At 41.9% G+C, this 21,432-nt stretch overlaps 1 pseudogene; it reads left to right on the top strand.

Annotated features, from left to right (window-relative positions):
- Positions 1 to 762: 762 nt before the first annotated feature.
- On the top strand, positions 763 to 19,963 carry LOC106579678 (purine nucleoside phosphorylase-like; annotated as a pseudogene).
- The last annotated feature ends 1,469 nt before the right edge of the window (positions 19,964 to 21,432 follow it).

Below are 21,432 nucleotides of genomic sequence, written 5' to 3'. Positions count from 1 at the left end.
CTGCAATACCTACCCCTGCCACTAGCTGTTTAGCATTCTTTATAACTAATGATTTACTAAATACTTTACACAAGTTTTTGCTGAACCCATACCTTTCTACTCAATAATCAAACATCTTAACATTTGAAAATGTGTCTGTACCTTGGAATGCTGTAGATTTGTACACTTCCTTAGTATCCCTCATGTAAAAGTGTGTCAAATAACGTTACGTAAGCTAATGTTACTCATTGACTGGTTTTACCTTGAACTCAGGGCATCAACACTATCTAGTCAAAAAATAGTTGTGTGCTGTGTGCACACCTCTCTCTCTCATGCAAAGTCCATGCTATGTGTGGATGGGAGCCGGATGTGTCTGAAGACATGGAAGTGTTAGCAGAATGAAAGGTCAAGGGTCACAGACAACAGCTGAGTAGGATGATAGTGGCATATGGTGACGGACACTAGACATTTAACCAGAGATGCCCCCACCAACCCACCTTTGGCCACCTGAATTAATGTGGTTTTGCCCCATTTCACAAATAACAACAATGAATAATCCTATGCTGTAATAAACAACCTATTAGTGATATTGCTTAAACTGATATGAAATAAGTTAGAGATATTTACTTAATATTTGTTAGTGAATATTGTAGTAAGGTCATTTCCGATTTGATAAACAAATTGACTTTCACTATGAACGTGACTTCAAAACGTGACTTCAAAGGAAACCCTGTAATTATTTGCATGCACCCATGTCACATCGGACCTTTGCATCCCACGAGGATGTGGGAGACATCTCCATGTGACTCGGCCTGTTTTTCTTCTCCAGGAATCCCAAAGAATATACCCCACACTATCTCCCACCTCAAAATCAACCAATGAAAAGTTTCCACACACTAGGTTGAGTGACACTCTCTCTTAACTCTATCTATCGTCGCCAGCTTTGATTAACTCTAAACTCCCCACCAGACTGCACCTACCAGACCTGTTTATGGATCACACATACCAAAGGAAGTACAGAATGGTAAATGTTATTTTCTTCATCATATTTCACACATCAGACAATATTTCCAGTAAAATGGATTGGTTTAGCATAAGCACAACTTTGATCCAGGGATGACTGTGAATACACACATTTCGATGTGTTTCCCATAAATGATGAAACAAAAATTGAATTGTTACATACATTCAATATGTTTGTTTAAAACAAACAAACTAGCAGTTACAAAGGCTTTATGTGAATCTGAGAGGAATACACAGACACAGAGAGTCATACACTGCAGGTTAGCAGGGTATTATAGTATTCATTCTTGCTTTTCAATAAATACACTGTTTTGTTCATACGTTCAGAGGGGGCCAATATCAGAACAACTTACAAGTCAGGTCACATGCTGTGTGCTCAGTGAATACAAGAGGCTAAATTGGATTTGAATTGGAAACCGGGTATGTTAAAATACCACTCAGGGGTTGACAATCTGTGGAACAATTGCTTTGAATATGTTTCCTCAGGTCAGGCATCCCATTTCAAAAGAGCAGTGAGATCCCCTCACTTATTTCAGTTATTCCTCCTGTGCCTCGGCGGATTTATTAGTTGGGGTTATTCCTGTTTGATCACAATGAAGGAAAATTAAACTCTTCTCTATACGGATTTGTTCCGTTGTAATAAGGTGTGCACTTCTAATTTGATATATATAAAATTCAGCATCCATAACGTTTGTGTGAAATGTAATAGGTACTTTCTCTTATTTAGATGTTATGTCCCACGTCAAAAGATAATATTTTATAACACCATATAATCTTTACCAAGGCTTCCTTAAAGTTGCCTTATACAATATAACATGTATATACTTTGGATATACAGTGCCTTTAGAAAGTATTCACACCCCTTGACCTTTTCCACATTTTGTTGTGTTACAGCCTGAATTTAAAATTGATTAAATTGAGAGCTTGTGTCACTGGTCTACACACAATACCCCATAATGTCAATGTGGAATAGTGTTTTTGGACATTTTTACAAATTAATTAAAAATGAAAAGCTGAAATGTCTTGAGTCAATAAGTATTCAACCCCTATGTTATGGCATGCCTAAATATGTTCTGGAGTAAACATTTGCTTAACAAGTCACTATGTTGCATGGACTCACTCTGTGTGCAATAATAGTGTTTAACATGAGTTTTGAATGACTACCTCATCTTTGTACCCGACACATACAATTATCTGTAAGGTCCCTCAGTCAAGCAGTGAATTTCAAACACAGATTCAACCAGAAAGACCAGGAAGGTTTTCCGATTTCTCGCAAAGAAGGTCACCTATTGGTAGATGGGTAAAAAAAAGCAGACATTAAATATCCCTTTGAGCATGGTGAAGTTATTAATGGCACTTTGGATGCTGTATCAATACACCCAGTCACTACAAAGATACAAGCGTACTTCCTAAGTTGCCGGAGAGGAAGGAAACCGCTCAGGGATTTCCCCATGAGGCAAGTGGTGACTTTAAAACAATTCCAAAGTTTAATAGCTGTGATTTGAGAAAACTGAGGATGGATCAACAACATTGTAGTTACTCCACAATACTAACCTAACTGGCAGAGGGAAAAGAAGGATGCCAGTACATAATAAGAATATTCCAAAACATGCATCCTGTTTGCAACAAGGCACTAAAGAAATACTGCAAAAAATATTGTTATGTTTGAGGCAAATCCAAATACAGCACATTACTGAGTACCACTCTCCATATTTTCAAGCATAGTGAGGACTGTATCATGTTATGGGTATGCTTTTAATCGTTAACAACTGGAGTTTTCAGGATAAAAAAAGAAATGGAATGGAGCTAAGCACAGGCGAAATTCTAGAGGGAAACCTGGTTCAGTCTGCTTTCCACCAGGCACTGGGAGATTAATTCACCTTTCACCAGGACAATAACCTAAAACACAAAGCCAAATCTACACTGGAGTTGCTTACCGAGAAGACAGTGAATGTTCCTGAGTGGCCGAGTTACAGATTTGAGTTAAATCTTCTTGAAAATCTATGGCAAGACCTGAAAATGGTTGTCTAGCAATGATCACCAACCAATTAGAATTTTAAAAAGAATAATGGATAAATGTTGCACAATCCAGTTTTCAAAGCTCTTAGAGACTTACTCAGAAAGACTCACAGCTGTAATTGCAGCCAACGGTGCTTCTATAAAGTATTTTACTCAGGGGTGTGAATACTTAAGTAAATGAGATTTTTCTGTATGTAATTTTCAATAAATCTGCAAACATTTCTTAATACATGTTTTCACTATGTCATTAAAGGGTATTGTGTGCAGATGGGTGAGAAAAAATCTATTGAATCCATTTTGAATTCAGGCTGTAACACAACAGAATGTGGAATAAGTCAAGGGGTGTGAATACTTTCTGAAGGCACTGTAAACAAAGATCTATGTACATATGTTCTCGTCTTCCTTGCATCATTTTTGATGATAAAGAATATTGTTCCTAGAAGGATACACTCAGTATCTTCTTCATCTATTGCAAGTGTGTTTTATTTCTAACCAATTATAAAGTTGAGTAATACCTAAATCCATTCCCTAATTCAGTTAATTTCCCAATTCAAAATTGACTGCTTGTTACTACCACCTAGGGACTTGTTCTGAAAAGGACATAGAAGGTGTTAGACAATAGGACAAAAAAAAAATCACATAGCCTATCAGAAGGTAAGATGGAAGTATTACCATATTGCTCATACCTAATCCTTTCATATCCACATTAAATATTGAATGGTAGGGACAATGGGTTAATTTGGAATTAAGCATGTGTCTCTACATGTCACGCCCTAACCATAGAGAGCCCTCTGTGTTCTCTATGGTGTATAGGTCAGAGCGTGACTAGGGGGGTTTCTAGCGTTTGTATTTCTATGTTGGTGGTTTGTATGGTTCCCAATTAGAGGCAGCTGGTAATCGTTACCTCTAATTGGGGATCATATTTAGGTAGCCCTTTTTCCCACCTGCGTTTGTGGGATATTGTTTGTGTTAGTGCTATGTGCGCTACGAACTTCACGTTCGTTTATTCTTTGTTGTTTTTTGTAGTTTCACTGTGAAATAAAGTATGTGGAACTCAACTCACGCTGCGCCTTGGTCCGCACATTACGACAAACATGACAGAATATCCCACCTACGCAGGACCAAGCAGCTTGTTATGGAGGTAAAGGAGTTTTGGACATATGAGGAAATCCTAGGAGTATGCGATACCCTTCCTTGGAGGGAATCGCCAAGGAAGATGGAAGGACAGCGACGATGCTGGGGTCCGCGGCCACAGAAACCCCAAGATCTTTTTTTGGGGTGGCACAAAGGGCGGTCGGCTGAGCAGAGGAGAGAGCCAGAGATTGTCTGGCAGTCGATGGAGGCTCCCCGCACTCGCCCTGAAGAGCGTGTCATCAGTCCGGTGCCACCTGCCAGCTCCACGCACCAAGCCTCCAGTGCGCCGCCCCAGCCCGGTACGTCCTGTGCCAGCTCCTCGCACTCGACCTGAAGAGCGTGTCATCAGTCCGGTGCCACCTGTGCCGGCTCCACGCACCAGGCCTCCAGTGCACCTCCCCAGCCCGATACATCCTGTGCCGGCTCCCCTCACTCGTCCACCAGTGTGTGTGTGTACGGTCCGGAGACTCCAGCGACGGTCTACCGCCCAGAACCTCCAGCGAAGGTTCACAGTCCAGAGCTTCCAACGACGGTCAACGGTCCGGAGCTTCCGGCGACGGTCAACGGTCCGGAGCTTCCGGCGACGGTCAACGGTCCGGAGCTTCCGGCGACGGTCAACGGTCCGGAGCTTCCGGCGACGGTCAACGGTCCGGAGCTTCCGGCGACGGTCAACGGCCCGGAGCTTCCGGCGACGGTCAACGGCCCGGAGCTTCCGGCGACGGTCAACGGCCCGGAGCTTCCGGCGACGGTCAACGGCCCGGAGCTTCCTGCGACGGACAACGGCCCGGAGCTTCCGGCGACGGACAACGGCCAGGAGCTTCCGGCGACGGTCAACGGCCCGGAGCTTCCGGCGACGGTCAACGGCCAGGAGCTTCCGGCGACGGTCAACGGCCCGGCGCTTCCGGCGACGGTCAACGGCCCGGAGCTTCCGGCGATGGTGCCCAGTCCAGGCACGGCATCCAGTCCTGCTCCATGGCCGGAGCCTTCCTCTGCCGCCACCGATGCTAGTTGCCCACCCTAACCCTCCCCATCTAGGTTCAGGTTTTTGCCTTTGGGGGGGTTACTGTCACGCCCTAACCATAGAGAGCCCTCTGGGTTCTCTTTGGTGTATAGGTCAGAGCGTGACTAGGGGGGTTTCTAGCGTTTGTATTTCTATGTTGGTGGTTTGTATGGTTCCCAATTAGAGGCAGCTGGTAATCGTTACCTCTAATTGGGGATCATATTTAGGTAGACCTTTTATATTTAGGTAGACCAAACGCAGGTGGGAAAAAGGGCTACCTAAATATGATCCCCAATTAGTGGTAACGATTACCAACTGCCTCTAATTGTGAACCATACAAACCACCAACACAGAAATACAAACGCCTTGGTCCACTCATTACGACGAACGTGACACTACATCAGGGGTAGGCAACCAGATTCAGCCAGGTGGCTCCGATTTTTGGATGGTTGGGGGACCAGAACATAATTATAATAATTTATACACTGCAAATTAACCACAACTAAGCCCAAAAAGAAATGTTTATTTGAAAATAACAATCATTTCATGCCTTGATTACATAGAGACACGATCACGTCTCTTTATTTGTGGGAATGTTTGGGAACAGATATCCTAAATTGAACACATTTTTAGCTGCATTCCTGGTGATTTTACACTCTTTTTTTACCAAAAAGTTAAATCCCTCCAAAAAACACACATTTGCAGGCCGGTTTTGGCCCGTGGGCCACCTGTTGCCAATCCCTGCTCTACATGGTTTGTAGTCAGGCAGTCTATTTAAAAAGAATTACCTGAGTGTCATCTCTCCTAGCTGTTGCTCTTCTGAAGACTACAATCAGATGACAGAATGGCTTCTGAGCCGGACGAGACACAGGCCTAAGATCGCTCCGGCCTGGGCTTGCTCGCTGATGGTGTTACCAACAAACAGATCTTCCCTTATGCAGATATCCCCAACTTCCCCGTCAGCACAGGTGAGAGGACATCACTGTCACGAACATATAATGTGTCATGATAATATTGGTTTACATCCAATGTTAGCATGACAACATCCTATGACTGTTTCTAAAATGTCCCGGCAAAACCTACTAACAGTCTGGGAATTCAGAAGTAACCAGAAATTGTTTGCTCGGTATAAACTGTCAATCCCCCCCCCCCTTTGACAAATCTAATAGGCAACGCCTCTCTGTAAAGATCACTTCACCCCAATTAGCTTGTTCATGGATTCTCCCAAACATCAGGTGAACCTGTGTAGTGCTCTTAATTATGCCAACACAGCAGAGGAATTTACATTGTCCCTCAATGATTCCGTTGACACACCATTGCAGCTAAGTAGTTTATTATTTACTTGCTGAAATGCGTTTGTGTGTGTTTGTCAAAATGTTGCATGGCTTAACAAATCATAACCAGCTATCGGGAAAATGAACCAAGAATGAATAACTACGCCCCATGAATAAAATATTATAACTTGAGTAAAAATAGGCTCTAATATCTTCCACATGGAATTCTTATTATGATCTCATGGACATATTTAAATATTCATCATGTGGAGGTGAATATAAAATGTCTTCATAAGCGCTCAAATGTTCACTTTCCTATTATTATTAGAGTAAGGTGGGTCTTTGCAGAAAAGCCATAGCCTCCTGTCTAGTAACCAGCTTTTGTGTCTTTGGACAACAACACCATCATAAATTAACAAATGAGAAGCCTAGAAATAACATTATTTGACAATCATCATTAGACAGAGCTGACATTTTTTTAATTATCTTCACTTCAGGTTTGGTTTGTGTTGCAGTCTTCCCAATTATATTCTAGTTAATTTAAGCTTGTCAGAGAGAAGAAGCCCATTGAAAACACTAATCGATGTTCAGTGCAGCACTAGACTTCTCGTTTTTTGGTAAATTAAATGGAGAGCAAAATGATTTGCAAACATTCTAAATTAGTGTGATTTTAGACAATACAAATATTGGTGTTTGCCTGTGAACAGGTGCTATGCTGTGTGAACCTGTAACAGCAAACAAATAAAAAACATTACCTATCCAATAACCTGTAAAAACATAGGATCAGATTTAATCAAATCCACACAACATAATACATAGCAGAATCCAAATAAAGGCTTACATAACCAGTTTGATAGTGCACCCTTAGAAATATATTATTTGCTTGGTCACTCACACCAAATCTTTATAAAATGACATCCAGTTACGCTCATTAAAACAAGTTAATGCAGCAATGGAATGGATTCTGAAGTAACGTCAATGGACAGAGTAATAACTGACACCATCTACCCTCTAAACTTCCCTCTGCCATCTGTCAACCTCTGACGGAGGAGAAGAAAGTCACTTCTCTAAACAATGTTGTAATTATTCAGGTCCTATCTCCCTACACAGCGCTTTTCAACAAATCGCCTCTGACTTAACTCAGGGTCAAATGAACATAATCTCCATACCACCGAACACAACTCTGCTGTAGTCTCAGCCATCATCCCCACTATACAGAAGGGTACTAATTACAGTTGACATTTGACAGTGTATGACTTACACTTTTATTTCAATAACACAGATACAGTTCCTACACTGCATGCTCTCCTGAGTACTCAATGCATTCAGGTAGCATTCAGAACCCTTGACTTTTTCCACATTTTGTTACGTTAAGGCCTTATTCTAAAATTGATGAAATTAAATGTTTTCCTCATCAATCTATACACAATACTCCATCATGACAAAGCGAAAAACAGGTTTAGACATTTTTGCAAATGTATTCAAAATAAAAAACATACCTTATTTACAGAAGTACTCAGACTGATTGCTATGAGGTTCGAAATTGAGCTCAGGTGCATCCTGTTTCCATTGATCATCCTTGATGTTTCTACAACTTGATTGGAGTCCACCTGTGGTACATTCAATTGATTGGACATGATTTGGAAAGGCACATATCTGTCTATATAAGGTCCCACAGTTGACAGTGCATGTCAGAGCAAAAACCAAGCCATGAGGTTGAAGCCATCTGGGGATCGGTACCAAAAATTGTCTGCAGCATTGAAGATCCCCAAGAACACAGTGGCCTCCATCAAGACTCTTCCTAGAGCTGGCCGTCTGGCCAAACTGAGAAATCGGGGGAGAAGGGCCTTGGTCAGGGAGGTGACCAAGAACCCAATGGTCACTCTGACAGAGTTCCAGAGTTCCTCTGTGGAGATGGGAGAACCTTCCAGAAGGACAACCATCTCTGCAGCACTACACCAATCAGGCTTTTATGGTAGAGTGGCCAGACGGAAGCCATTCCTCACTAAAAGGCACATGACAGCCCGCTTGGAGTTTGCCAAGAGGCACCTAAATAACTCTCAGACCATGAGAAACAAGATTCTCTGGTCTGATGAAACCAAGATTGAAATTTTTGTCCTGAATGCCAAGCGTCACGTCTGGATGAAACCTGGCACCATCCTTACGGTGAAGCACAGTGGTGGCAGCATCATGCTGCAGGGATGTTTTTCAGCGGCAGGGACTGGGTGACTAGTCAGGATTGAGGGAAAGATGAACGGTGCAAAGTACTGTGAGATCCTTGATGAAAACCTGCTCCAAAGCACTCAGGACCTCAGACTGGGGTGAAACTTCACCTTCCAACAAGACAACGATCCTACGCACACAGCCAAGACAACGCAGAAGTGGCTTCAGGACAAGTCTCTGAATGTCCTTGAGTGGCCCAGCCAGAACCCGGACTTTAACCCGATAGAACATCCCTGGAGAGATCTGAAAATAGCTGTGCAGCGACGCTCCCCATCCAACCTGGCAGAGCTTGACAGGATCTGCAGAGATAAATGGGAGAAACTCTACAAATATAGGTGTGCCAAGCTTGTAGCGTCATACCCAAGAAGACCTGAGGCTGTATTCGCTGCCAAAGGTCCTTCAACAAAGTACCAAGTAAAGGGTCTGACTACTTACGTAAATGTGATATTTACATTTTTTATTTGTATTAAATTTGGAAAAATGTCAAAACATGTTTTTGATTTGTTATTATGGGGTATTGTGTGTTGATTGATGAGGGGGGGAAAACAATTTAATACATTTTAGAATAAGGCTGTAACGTAACAAAGTGTGGAAAAATTCAAGGGGTCTGAATACTTTCCCGAATGACATTATATAGTCTGTGTGATCTATGTGAGATTATAAACCGAGTGGTTCAAGCCATGAATGCTGATTGGCTGAAAGCCATGTTATTTTTAAGCAATAAGGCACGAGGGGGTGTGGTATATGGCCAATATACAACGGCAAATGGCTGTTTCCAGGCACTCCGCGTTGGGTTGTGCATTAGAACAGCCCTTAGCCATGGTATATTGGTCATATACCACACTTCCTCTGGCCTTATTGATTAAATATAGGCTTTGGGATCGGTTCTATTATTTATTTTCAAATGCAAACATACTTATCTGATTCATATTCCATAACCATGTATTTTGAATATCTACTACAGCATATGGAGGGTAAGTCCCATTGTATGTATGTACACCTGTCACGTCTGCTCCTGCTCCTGTACGACGTCGCCAGAATACTAAACACCGGTCCTGGGATTCATCATTACGTACACCTGGCACTCATCATTACACGCACTTGTGAATCATTATGATTCACACCTGGACTCCATTACCTTCATCATTTCCTCCCCTTTATATGTCACTCTCCCATTTTCACTCACCAGTTGCTATTGTTCTTGTGTATCGGCGTACTGCCTTATGTTAGTGTCGTGTTCTTAGTTATGTTGTTTTATTAAAATGTTTCACCAGCTTCCAACTCACCGCCCCATCATTACAACAGTGGTCCATGCAGAGTGTATTTCAATACAGCAGTAGTATTTGACTTCTATAGGACTCTCTCATGCGTGGAGTATGAACAACACAAACATCAATTCACAGTTTTGTATTTTCTAACCCTACAGGAGACATGCTGTATCACTAACCTCCCGTGACAGAATATGCTTGTGTTCTGTGTCCTTCGCAGTCCCGGGTCATGAAGGATGTCGTCTGGTATTCTAAAAGGCAAGTCCCGCGTGTTCATGGAAGGAAGATTCCATCTCTACGAGGGCTATTCACTCTGTAAGGTAAGTCCATGTACAGTATCTGACCAATGAACAGGTAATATATGCCATTTAGCAGATACTTGTATTCAAAGTGACTTGGAGGCATACATTTTACATATATGGGTGGTCCCAGGAATCAAACCCACTACCCTGATATTACAAGATACACGCTCTATCAACTGAGCTACAAACTAAGCTACGAAAGGCCCCATATGTTATCCATCTATATTATTTGATATAGGCTACGTTTTAAACATCCAACATTAAGACATTTGCTTTACACTACTAGTCTTTCTACTCTTTACCTTGCTGCTCTACCCTTTCCTTTGAGATCAGGGAAACATCAGATTATTTTAACCATCAATATCCCTAGCCTCCATGGATTCAACCCAGTCCCTGCTCATCTGTAACCCTTACACATTCCCGCTACGGCGACACCGGATGTTTTGAAATATTCATCACCAGTGTGTGCGTTTTGCTTATATTAGTCATCATAAAGATGGAAAAGAGTGAAACAAAATGGGTCCTTTCTTTTGGAGCGCTATGCTAAAAACTCTCCATTGTGGCTCAACAAGGTCATGTTAACTGAAGGAGGGGCTGGAATCTCCGGCCTTGGCAAATTAACTTTCTGTCACAATCAGGAAAGTGGGAGGCAGGAAGACGATAGCTGAAACCAGCCTGGGAACTGCTGACTCTGCAGAAGGCTGTATATTTTAACAAAGTTTAGGACAGGGTCGCCATTGATCTGGGCCCTGTTTCTTAAAAATATCCCTGGCAGCAATGAGGTCATTGTTGGGTCATTCGGTGTGAATTGAACAAAATGTCAATGAAATGTAGTATTTTTCAGAAACTAGTACAAATAAATGTCATTTAAGAATGAAGCCATTTTCTCAAACAGCTTGTAAGGATGTTGGGCCAAATGTTGAGTGGATGAGAGGTATGTACCAGCAGGTGTTCACCTGTGTTGTGACGCTTGTCTTATTTGTTTTTAAAAGTATTTAAAAGTAGCAACTTTCTATATGTAGGTTTTTGCTTGGTCACGACTTACAGCCCCAATCAACTAGTGAATCAGTTGTAACACTGCGTATGTATGTCACTCCAGAGTTAAATGAGTCCTTTCCTTCCACTGTTTTGGTTAAGACAGCATAAATGCAATTGAATGTGACCACAGAGGACGGCTTAGGTTGCAGCCTCACCATTGGACATACAGAAGTATCTTATACCGCAAGAGGCTTTGGTGACAGTTTATAGGGAGAAAGAAAGAACAACAGACCAAATGATGCCCTCTAGATCAATGTCTTACCACCTATGGGCTGTTTCTCAATTCTGACCTCCACAATATTGCTTTCACCTGTCAATTCTGTTCAGATCAGAGTAGATGTAGGAGAGGACCCAAAAGAGAGGAAATAACTTTACACTGTTGAGACGCAGCCCATAGGTGAGCACTGTCACAGTTAGGGTTGCAAAGGGACGGTATATAATTGGAAACTTTGGAAGTTTACCATTAAACTACCATAATTTTGGTATCTTTTAAGGATTCTATGTAATCTGTCACAAGAAATCTAGTGGCACTTTTGGGTACTTAAGATTATCACAGGTGTCTGTAACAATATCTGGCCCCTGTGTGGCCTTATCCAGGGGCGGAAATCCTGGGGGGGACGAGGGGGACACGACCCCCCCATCCTTGGAAAAATATAATTTGTCCCCCCCAATATATCACTGAAACATAACTATGTAATTTAAATAATATTAATAATACGCAATGAAAGCAACTGTGCTGATTATAGACACTTAATAGCGCATTTTTAAGTTTCAAAAGATTGAGACCCCCCCACCCTTTGCCTTACAATGTTTTGATCCACTGCCAGTTCCTTAGTTGGCAAGGTAACAGAGGGGTCGTATCTACTGTCTGAAAGGCACTCAATGAACGTAACTGAAGTGAGGTTAATCCAGTCAATCGCGCACACACACTAGCTGAATATGCAGAGCTAGCGCGCAAATATTAACTATTAAGCTAGCTAGTACCTATTCCATTTATGTGGCCTCGTCAAGGATGGAATCTTTGCTATCATCAATTTATTCCAAGATCAGCATGCAGATGATGTAAGTTAGTGCTTCAAAGTCCCTGTGATAAGGTTAGCGATAAACTGAAGTCCAAACTGAACAGAACTACACTCTCTTCTACCATTGTCTTAAATATATTTAATGGTCTCGTTGCAAAAGCTAAATTGTCGCAAGGGAACTTTTATTTATTTATTTTATTTCACCTTTATTTAACCCGGGTAGCAAAGATTATAGCAAACACCACTGAAACGGAATTGGTGCTCACTAGCTTTGCAAATTCAGCTATTGTTGGAAGCCAGCCAATATAAAACAAACTATTAAAATTACAAAAGGTTGCAGCATATGTTGTGTAAATGGGGAACTCATACAGCTGTCAACTCTTGTCATTTTAATCCGTTTCACATTTGCTAGCTACCTTTTTAGATCGAAGCCCAAATAGAATGATAAAAGATATGATAGAAGCCCATCTCCTACTGTAAATAACCTACACACTGTGTGTGTGTGTAGCCAGCCAGCCAGCCAGGTAGAAAAATGGCAGAAAAATAAAAGACGGACATCAGAGTATTTTTCAGTACACCAAAACGCAAAGTAAGAACCCTAGTAGCCTAATATCTCAAAGACTAGTTGATAAAATGTTCATAAGAAAGAAATGAAATTCTAATGGAAATGTTTCACAATGATGTCATTAGGCAGAGCAGGCAACAGATGGCACACAGACAGCAGAGTTGGGGACAGATATGCAGGGACAGACTGGCAGAGACAGGGAGTCTCAGGTAAGTTTGTTGAGTCTTTGTTTGGCAACATTATGAAAGGTTCTCCATTTTTTTTGACTTGTAAAATAGGAACATAATTGGAAAATGCCATGGATACCCCCACTCTCAACTTAAACTGGTGACTGAACTAAGATTTGTTAAAGGCAATGGTATTGCTGTTGTGATTAGTTGTGTAGTTTTGGGTACCGGTAGTTAGGAGTACGGCAAACACCTTATTTCTTTGGTTCCTCAATATACATTTACCATATTACAATGTAGGCTATGTGTTACAGCACTACTTTTGGTGTCCCCCTCAGGAATTGCTCTTGAGAAAATTTAATGTAATTGTCCCCTCCAAAGTTGATATCAGATTTTCGCCCCTGGCCTTATCACGTATGATTTTACAATTGTAAAAAAATTGAATGACAAATCTGTAAAACACTATCCTATAAACCATGAATTTAGTGTCCCGTGTGGCTCAGTTGGTAGAGCATGGGTTATTCCCATGGGGGACCAGTACGAAAAAGTATGAAAATGTATCCACTCACTACTGTAAGTTGCAATAAGACTTGTCAATGTTTTGCAATCAAGCTGGCTGCAGTCGTGAAAAAAGTAAATATTTGGAAGGGTTGCAGAGTTAATTGAAAATAATGCCCTTGTTGATTAGATGCTTTTTTCATTAATTCAGCTATTTTCTCATGAACCATATGGTCTGTCTACTAGACACTCATGAACAATATCGACACAGATATAATAAAAGAATAATATATATGAATACATTTTTTTGTTATTTGTTATTCATGTATAAATTACCAAAGTTACAATAGATTGCTATAGATTTTCTGTTAATTATTAACAAAATTATAGAACATTTCAGTAACTTTGGTAAATTACCGGTAGCTTTGCAACCCTACTCATGGTAGATAGGTTTCCTATCTTGAGGGCTGACTGAGCATGCAGCAAAATGTGTAAGGTGTTAGAGAAGAACAGGTGTGATTAAACTGGATGTTGGACCGCTTTCCTATGGCTCAGTACACCAGACAAGGCGACAAATCGATTTCTGCTAAATTTACCCGAGCACATGCAACCGATACAGCTGTGGTTTCAGCCTGCCATCTGCCCTCTCATTCTCTCCCTTCTTTTCTCTCTCTCTCTCTTAATTTCTCTTCCCCCCACCACAACCACCACCACACAATCGCACACTCTCTACTCTCATCTCCACACACCTCTCCATGTCTTCCCTGTTCTGCTCCCTTTCTTTCCCAACATTATCGGACAGCAGTCCAGTATGTGTGACAGGGACACCAGGGTGTCCATACACTCCATCAGCCCAGGGACACATCCATGAGTCATTGTATCTGACACCTCCGACACCAACATCGCACCACTCTCACAAGACTTTACGTAAAGACAAAACAAACACAGACATGTTGCAGCGAGAACTCAGTCAATATCTAGAAGGCGGGGTGATGCTACTAGTTTGCTACCAATTTTATATCTCCCTTTTCATACACTTTATTTTATGATACACTTTTATCCGTGGGTTTTGACATCAAGTGCCTGGTACATAGCAGAAAAGCAATATGGTTTTGTTTTGTTGAATTGCACTCACACTTCCACAAGCGCTCTCTCCCTCCCTCCCCCCTGATTTGCAATCAGGGTGTGAGCTGTTATCTCTCTCATCTCAGTGTGTTGGTAGGAAATGCATGGCAAGGTTAATTAGCTGGCTTGCTTTGTTAGTCCTCCCTGACCTCCTCTCCCTCTGTGAGTGGTGCCTTTCATTCAAACTGCTAGCATGCAGCTAGAGTTAGCCTTGGCGCTAGTTCTGTATTGTATAGTAGCTGTTATTGGAGCATGCTGAGTGTTATTGGCATGCATGTTTAATTAAGATAAACATGTATACACTCCTAGCTTGCAAACTGACACTGAGTCACTGCACACTCACACACACAATCACACACGCAAACCCTGTTTATGGATATTGCACTAGTGTTGCCGTGTGTGTCTGTCAATGCTCTGACTTACAGATGTAGGATCTGCAGCAACAGGAAATGTGAATTCTTATGTGGATTATAATGAATGCAAAGAGCAAAAATAGGACAGCACTCTGGTGAATAAACTTAAATGAACATATGTTTACATATGCCGCACTCAAATACACTACAAGTTTTACATTTCCTGCATTTCAGGAAAGTTCTCCTGCAACAGAGTGATCAAATTAAGATCCAAATCTGTACCTTATTGGGCATTTCTATATCAAGATCCTGAATTCATAAACCCCCCCCAAAGAGAAGTGTGTGTGTGAGACAGAGTTCCAAGTTGTGGCTGCATGCTTGTGGCAGACTGTATGCACATCTTGTGTATTACTGGTACTGGAGATGACCAAGAATGGTCCAATACAAACATTTCATGTCTCATTTCTCCTCTTCCCCTTAATGATACAATAAAGTGTTGGTAGCATTCTCTTCACCTCTCACGTCCTTTCCTCTCTTCTCTATTTCTCTCCCTCCCTTTCTCTCTAACTCCCTTCCTGTTAACTCGTCCACTCCTTTCTCCTCCCCTCCTGTATACTCATATCTTTCTCTTGCGTTCTCTCTCTGACTCTCTCCCCACCTATATTTCTCTCCTCTCACTCTCCATCCCCCTCCTCTTCTCCCCCAGGTCACATTCCCAGTGCGGATCTTCAAGCTGTTGGGCGTGACTAACGCCTCAGGGGGCCTGTGTCCGGACTTCAAAGTGGGCGACATCATGCTCATTAAGGACCACATTAACCTGCCAGGCTTCGCCGGCCAGCACCCTCTGTGCAGCCCCAATGATGAACGGTACAACCAGAGACAGGGAGACAGAAAGATAGGGGTAGAGAGGGGAGGTAAGGAGAGAGGGAGAGGGTTGTGGGAGGGCACACCACCCACTGTGCAGCTACAATGATGAACGGTACAACCAGAGACAGGGAGACAGAAAGATAGGGGTAGAGAGGGGAGGTAAGGAGAGAGGGAGAGGGTTGTGGGAGGGCACACCACCCACTGTGCAGCTACAATGATGGACGATACAGGTAGAGAGATGGAGAGAGGCAGGGAAGAGGGACGGAGAGAGGGGTGAGTGGAATGGGCGGGGGAGAGTGGAAGTGATGAAGGGACAGTCAAGGAGAGAGGGTGAAAAATGTAGTACAGTCTGAAGCACAAAGGTGGGAGGAGAGATGGAAAGAGAGAGGGTTGCAGTCAGTGAGAGAACTGAAATAATCCCAGGAAGAGGAAGCAATACATAGTCTTCAAGTAATCTATTTGCTCACATTTATATTTAACTAGGCAAGTCAGTTAAGAACAAATTCTTATTTACAATGACGGCCAAGGAACAGTGGGATAACTGCCTTGTTCAGGGGCAGAACAACAGATTTTTACCTTGTCAGCTCGGGGATTTGATCTAGCAAACTGTCAGTTACTGGCCCAGCGCTCTAACCACTAGGCTACCTACTGCCCCCACATATTACATGGAACCTTTAATACATATTTTTCCTTTACAGCTCGGAGGTTGTAGATTCATGACAAATATACTGTATGTTGACTAGTAAAGTGATTTCCATGCATTGTGCTCAGAGAGCTACAGGTAACTGCCAAAATAATGGAAACTCTTGAGTAAATGAGGAATACAAAGTATATTGAAAGCAGGTGCTTCCACACAGGTGTGGTTTCTCAGTTAATTAAGCAATTAACATCCAATCATGCTTAGGGTCATGTAGAAAAATGCTGTGTAGGCTATTATTTTGGATACCATGGCTCTGTCCCAATAGGATGACATGGCCCCCATCCACAGGGCACAAGTGGTCGGTCACTGGATAGTTTGATTAGCATGAAAACGATGTAAACCGTATGTCATGGCGTTCTCAGTCACTAGATCTCAACCCAATAAAACACTTCTGGGAGATTCTGGAGCGGTGCCTGAGACAGCGGTTTCCACCACCATCAACAAAACACCAAATTATGGAATTTCTCGTGGAAGAATGGTACCACATCCCTCCAATAAAGTTCCAGACACTTGTAGAATCTATACCAAGGCGTATTGAAGCTGTTCTTGCTCGTGGTGGCCCAATGCCCTATTAAGACACTTTATGTTGGTGTTGCCTTTATGTTGGCAGTTGCCTGTATTCTCTGTATACTATCATATTACTGTATTATATTACAGTATTATTCATATTATTAATAGTAGCAGATTATTGGTAGATTAAGAGAGATGTATTGCAATAGTATTCACTCCATATGTCCCATCGATAAGCCAGTATTGTTTGAGCTGTGCTCTGCTCCAGGTTTGGGATCGGGTTCCCCTGCATGTCAGATGCCTACAGTAAGGACCTGAGGAAGCTAGCTCTGGATATCAGTCATGAGCTGGACTATACCAACTTTGTGCGGGAAGGGGTGTACTGCATGGTGGGCGGGCCCAACTTCGAGACCATCGCTGAGGCACGCATGTTGCAGGTCCTGGGGTGTGATTTTTTTCATCACCAAAACTGGCTATGACTTGAGCAACAAACTACAATTAATGTTAGGAAATGTTCAATTAAAGTTTAAAAGGACAACAGCTAGATATTTAATATAACTTGTGGTTCAAAATGCTGGATAAAGATCAAGCATCTACTCAGGAAGGGGATGTTTTGTCAGAGCCAATTGACCACCAGCCCACAACATGGTTTAACAACGATATAAACACAGACCAGGCTGGCTCACTCTCCTTTTCTCCTTTCTAGTTCATTAACACTGCTCTAATTGGACCTCCCTCGTAAAAAAAACCAAACCTGCTGAGCTCGTTAATAAATGATGGCGCTAGCTCTGCTAACAGAGCCGACTCATGCTAATTAACTTAGCGATTAGGTCAACAGACCAACAGGCTGCTACATGCTGTGACACTAATTGGTCTGATGATTTGATCCAGGATCAAAATAAAACACAAACAAATGTCCGTAACAATGTACAGTGGGCAGAACTAACACATGACCTCTTTCATTATCCACTCCCCCTAAGAACATGTATTTTGCCGACTTGTTACCTTAAGAGCTTGTTGTTGTAGCCAAGCGATGACAAAGAAGAGCCATTTTGGTTCCTTGTTTTGGTGACATATTGAGTTATTACTCCTGTGAGTGTGTTCTTAGTCCAATACAGGTCTGCCAATCCATCATTTTTTATGTGGTGTTTTTTCTTTACCTTGCTTGAGTTTCAGCTTAGTGGAGGCTCTGTTTGAGTTAGTGAGTCTGTTGGTTTAATAAGTATTTTGAATTCATATGCTTTTTGGTTATGCCTGTAAAACATGTTTCGTCGTTGTATTCGTACAGTATGTGCCTGTGTAAATTGTATCCATGTTTTTTATCATGGTTTTAATGATGTGTGAGATCTGGCCCATGTTCCCATTAAATACTAACATTGGGAACGGGACCAAAGCTCAGGGGGCAGTACACGGGGGGTGGGGGGTGGGGGTATTAATGATGCAGAATAGTATAACCACCTCTCCATACACACAACCATGACCCAGTGCCACCCACAACCCCATTGGATATTTCTTTCTCTCTCTCTGCCAACCTCCACTCGTGTCCCCGTCTGCACTCCCCACCCCCTTTCCTCTACCCCATAGGCATGAGTACGGTCCCAGAGGTAAGTGGCCAAGCACTGTGGCCTGAGGGTCTTGGTCTCTCACTCATCACCAACAAGGTATTGATTGACTTCTCTTATTGCTGTATATCGTTTTATGTACCTTATCTGCACACACTGTGAACAGCTCAGCGTATCTAGTCTGTCATCTGTTGACTAGTTATTGAGTATGGTACCGGAGCATCTTGATGTATTCTTATCATTCTGAAGGTCTCCCTGGACTACAGCCGTGAGGAGAAGGTGAACCATGAGGAGGTCCTGGAGATCAGCAAGATGAGGGCGGAGCATCTGCAGATGATGCTTAACACACTTATCGCCCGCTCCCACCAGCTGGACGAGGGCATCAACGTCAACTGAAGGAGGAGGGGGGATGGAGAAATGTACACACACAGAAATGTACACAGACATGTGCACACATGCACATATCATTCACTGTGAATCTTTACAAAAATCAACCACCCATGATGAAAGAATTTAGTCAATTTTCTAGTTTAATAAAATGTCCTAAAGTAGTTTTTTTTTACACAAGAACCAGTCTGTTAAATGTAAATGCTTATTTAATGATAGGGCACTGACATGAGAATATGTAATGCTTCTATTTAACATCAGCTGAAGGGCTGCCACTACCAGTTGTACAACTGAACGCCTGAATGTCTTCCGCATTTAACCCAACCTAGGTATCCCCCTTTCCTTACCTAAGGATATTCAGAGAGAGAGAGATTATACATTCATTCCAAAAAATGTTTTTCTCCCAAAAAATACATGTGAAAAGCCTCCAATCAGAAAATATCATTTACTGACAAATAGTGGGCAGAAAGATATGCAACTGAACTAATACACAGATGATGGTTCTTTTCTAATTCCTCCTGCTATTCAGAGCTAGTGACCGAAAAAAAAAACACGTCCTAGATTAATATAATGATACAGTGCTTGCTTTTTGTTTTTCATAGTTGATGAAAAATGACTTTCATGCTTAACAATTACAGTGTTACGAGTTAGTATGACTGCAAAAACAGTGAGAGCTCATGTAGAAATAATATGTTTGTTGTAAGAATTTACACAGCAACAGAAAAAATGTACAGAAAAACTTGGTATCTTGCCAAAGCAAACGCTCTGTTCACTGCCTTGTCTTACAGTAAATCGAAGTGCATTCATCTATAAGAAAACACTGCCATCTTTCACAGGGCTCCTCTGCCAATATGGCACAGTGGTACCTTCTGCACTGTAGCGATAAGCTTGGAAAACACTGTGTTCAAGGTTTTCCCATTGTAAATATATAGATACATATATAAATAAACATACAGTAGATATAGATCATAGACTTTTAGTGTGTTTATTTGTGTCTGTGTGAGTTCGTCAGTGCATGCGTGTGAATAGTGGGGTGGCAGGTAGACTAGGGGATAAGAGCATTGGGCCAGAAACTGAAAGGCCGCTGGTTCGAGTACCCGAGCCGACAAAGTGAAAAATCTGCCGACGTGCCCTTGATCAAGGCAATTAATCCTAATTGCGCCTGTAAATTGTTCTGAATAAGAGTGTCTGCTAAATAACTAAAAGGTAGTGCACATGTGTGTAAAAATGGGGTAAACCAAGGTTAAACCAATCTACTCAGGGTCAGGCTCAAAGTAAACGTGGATATAATCCCATTGGATATTCAGGAGTTCTGACCTTGTACATTGGTTAGTAATAGAGGAGACAGTAGAAGAAAAGTAGCCCTCCCTTGAGACAGTGCTCAACTTGAAGAGACAATCATCTCTCATTGTATACAATAGACAAGACCAGGGTTGCTGATTCTGGTGTTACAGTCAGTCCAGGGCCCGTATCCACAAAGTGTCAGAGTAGGATTGTGATCTAGGATCAGTTCAGCCTTTTTGATCACAATAAACAAGATTATATGGCCAGGCGGCTTTGTGTATACTGATCCTGAACAATACGGCTGAACTAACACATCTGATTGATCTAATCATTGTTGTGAGAGGAAACTAAAACACCTATCTCCACCTTGTTTCGGAGTATTTAAAGTTGTATGCAGAGCAATACTGTACAATATTGGAACGGTATGGTTGACTATTTAGTCCTGGGACCTGCTTAGCTGAGTGTACTATAAAATAGCTAATACACTATTAGTAAACTAATCATAATATGAATCTCCCGTCATCCTTAAGATATGATTAAGATACATCAGTGGCTTTTCACACCCTGTTCATTTAGAAACTCTGTTATAAACTCCCCACAGAAATCACTCATGCTAACCTGGCAGGCCAAAACAAGGCCCGGGGGGAGAAGGCTCTCAATCTAAATCTTCCCTTTCGATTGTCATCTTCTCATGAGAATAAACAGGGTCAGGTTCCTCCTGGCCTTCCAGTCATTACCAAGGAATACAAAAGTTCTCCACTATTACAAAATACCCCATTCAATTCGGCAACATGAATAATTAGCAAATTATTGTAATTACACCAGAACTATTACCTTAAAACCCAAAGGGCAAGTGAATTTATTAACAGGCTAATGTGGCAATTTATCAGAGAGAGAGAGGTGATGTTTGGATGTTTTACTACTTTCTCTGTGTTGATTGCCCTACCTTGACCTGTATTGATGCTTAATGAGTTTGGTAATGTACAAAAATGTAAGGAGTATTTCTTCAAAATATTCAACAGGACATGCTACCACATGCAGTCCTTTAGAATGTCAATCAGTCAATCAATCAAATGTATTTTGTAAATCATTAATGGCCTAGAAAAGCAGTAGCATGTTGTTTAGAAAAAAC

Source organism: Salmo salar, chromosome ssa02, assembly GCF_905237065.1.
Source record: "Salmo salar chromosome ssa02, Ssal_v3.1, whole genome shotgun sequence".
Taxonomy (NCBI): domain Eukaryota; kingdom Metazoa; phylum Chordata; class Actinopteri; order Salmoniformes; family Salmonidae; genus Salmo; species Salmo salar.
The sequence above is the reverse complement of the archived record's forward strand: the minus strand, read 5'-3'. Positions and strand labels throughout refer to the sequence as shown.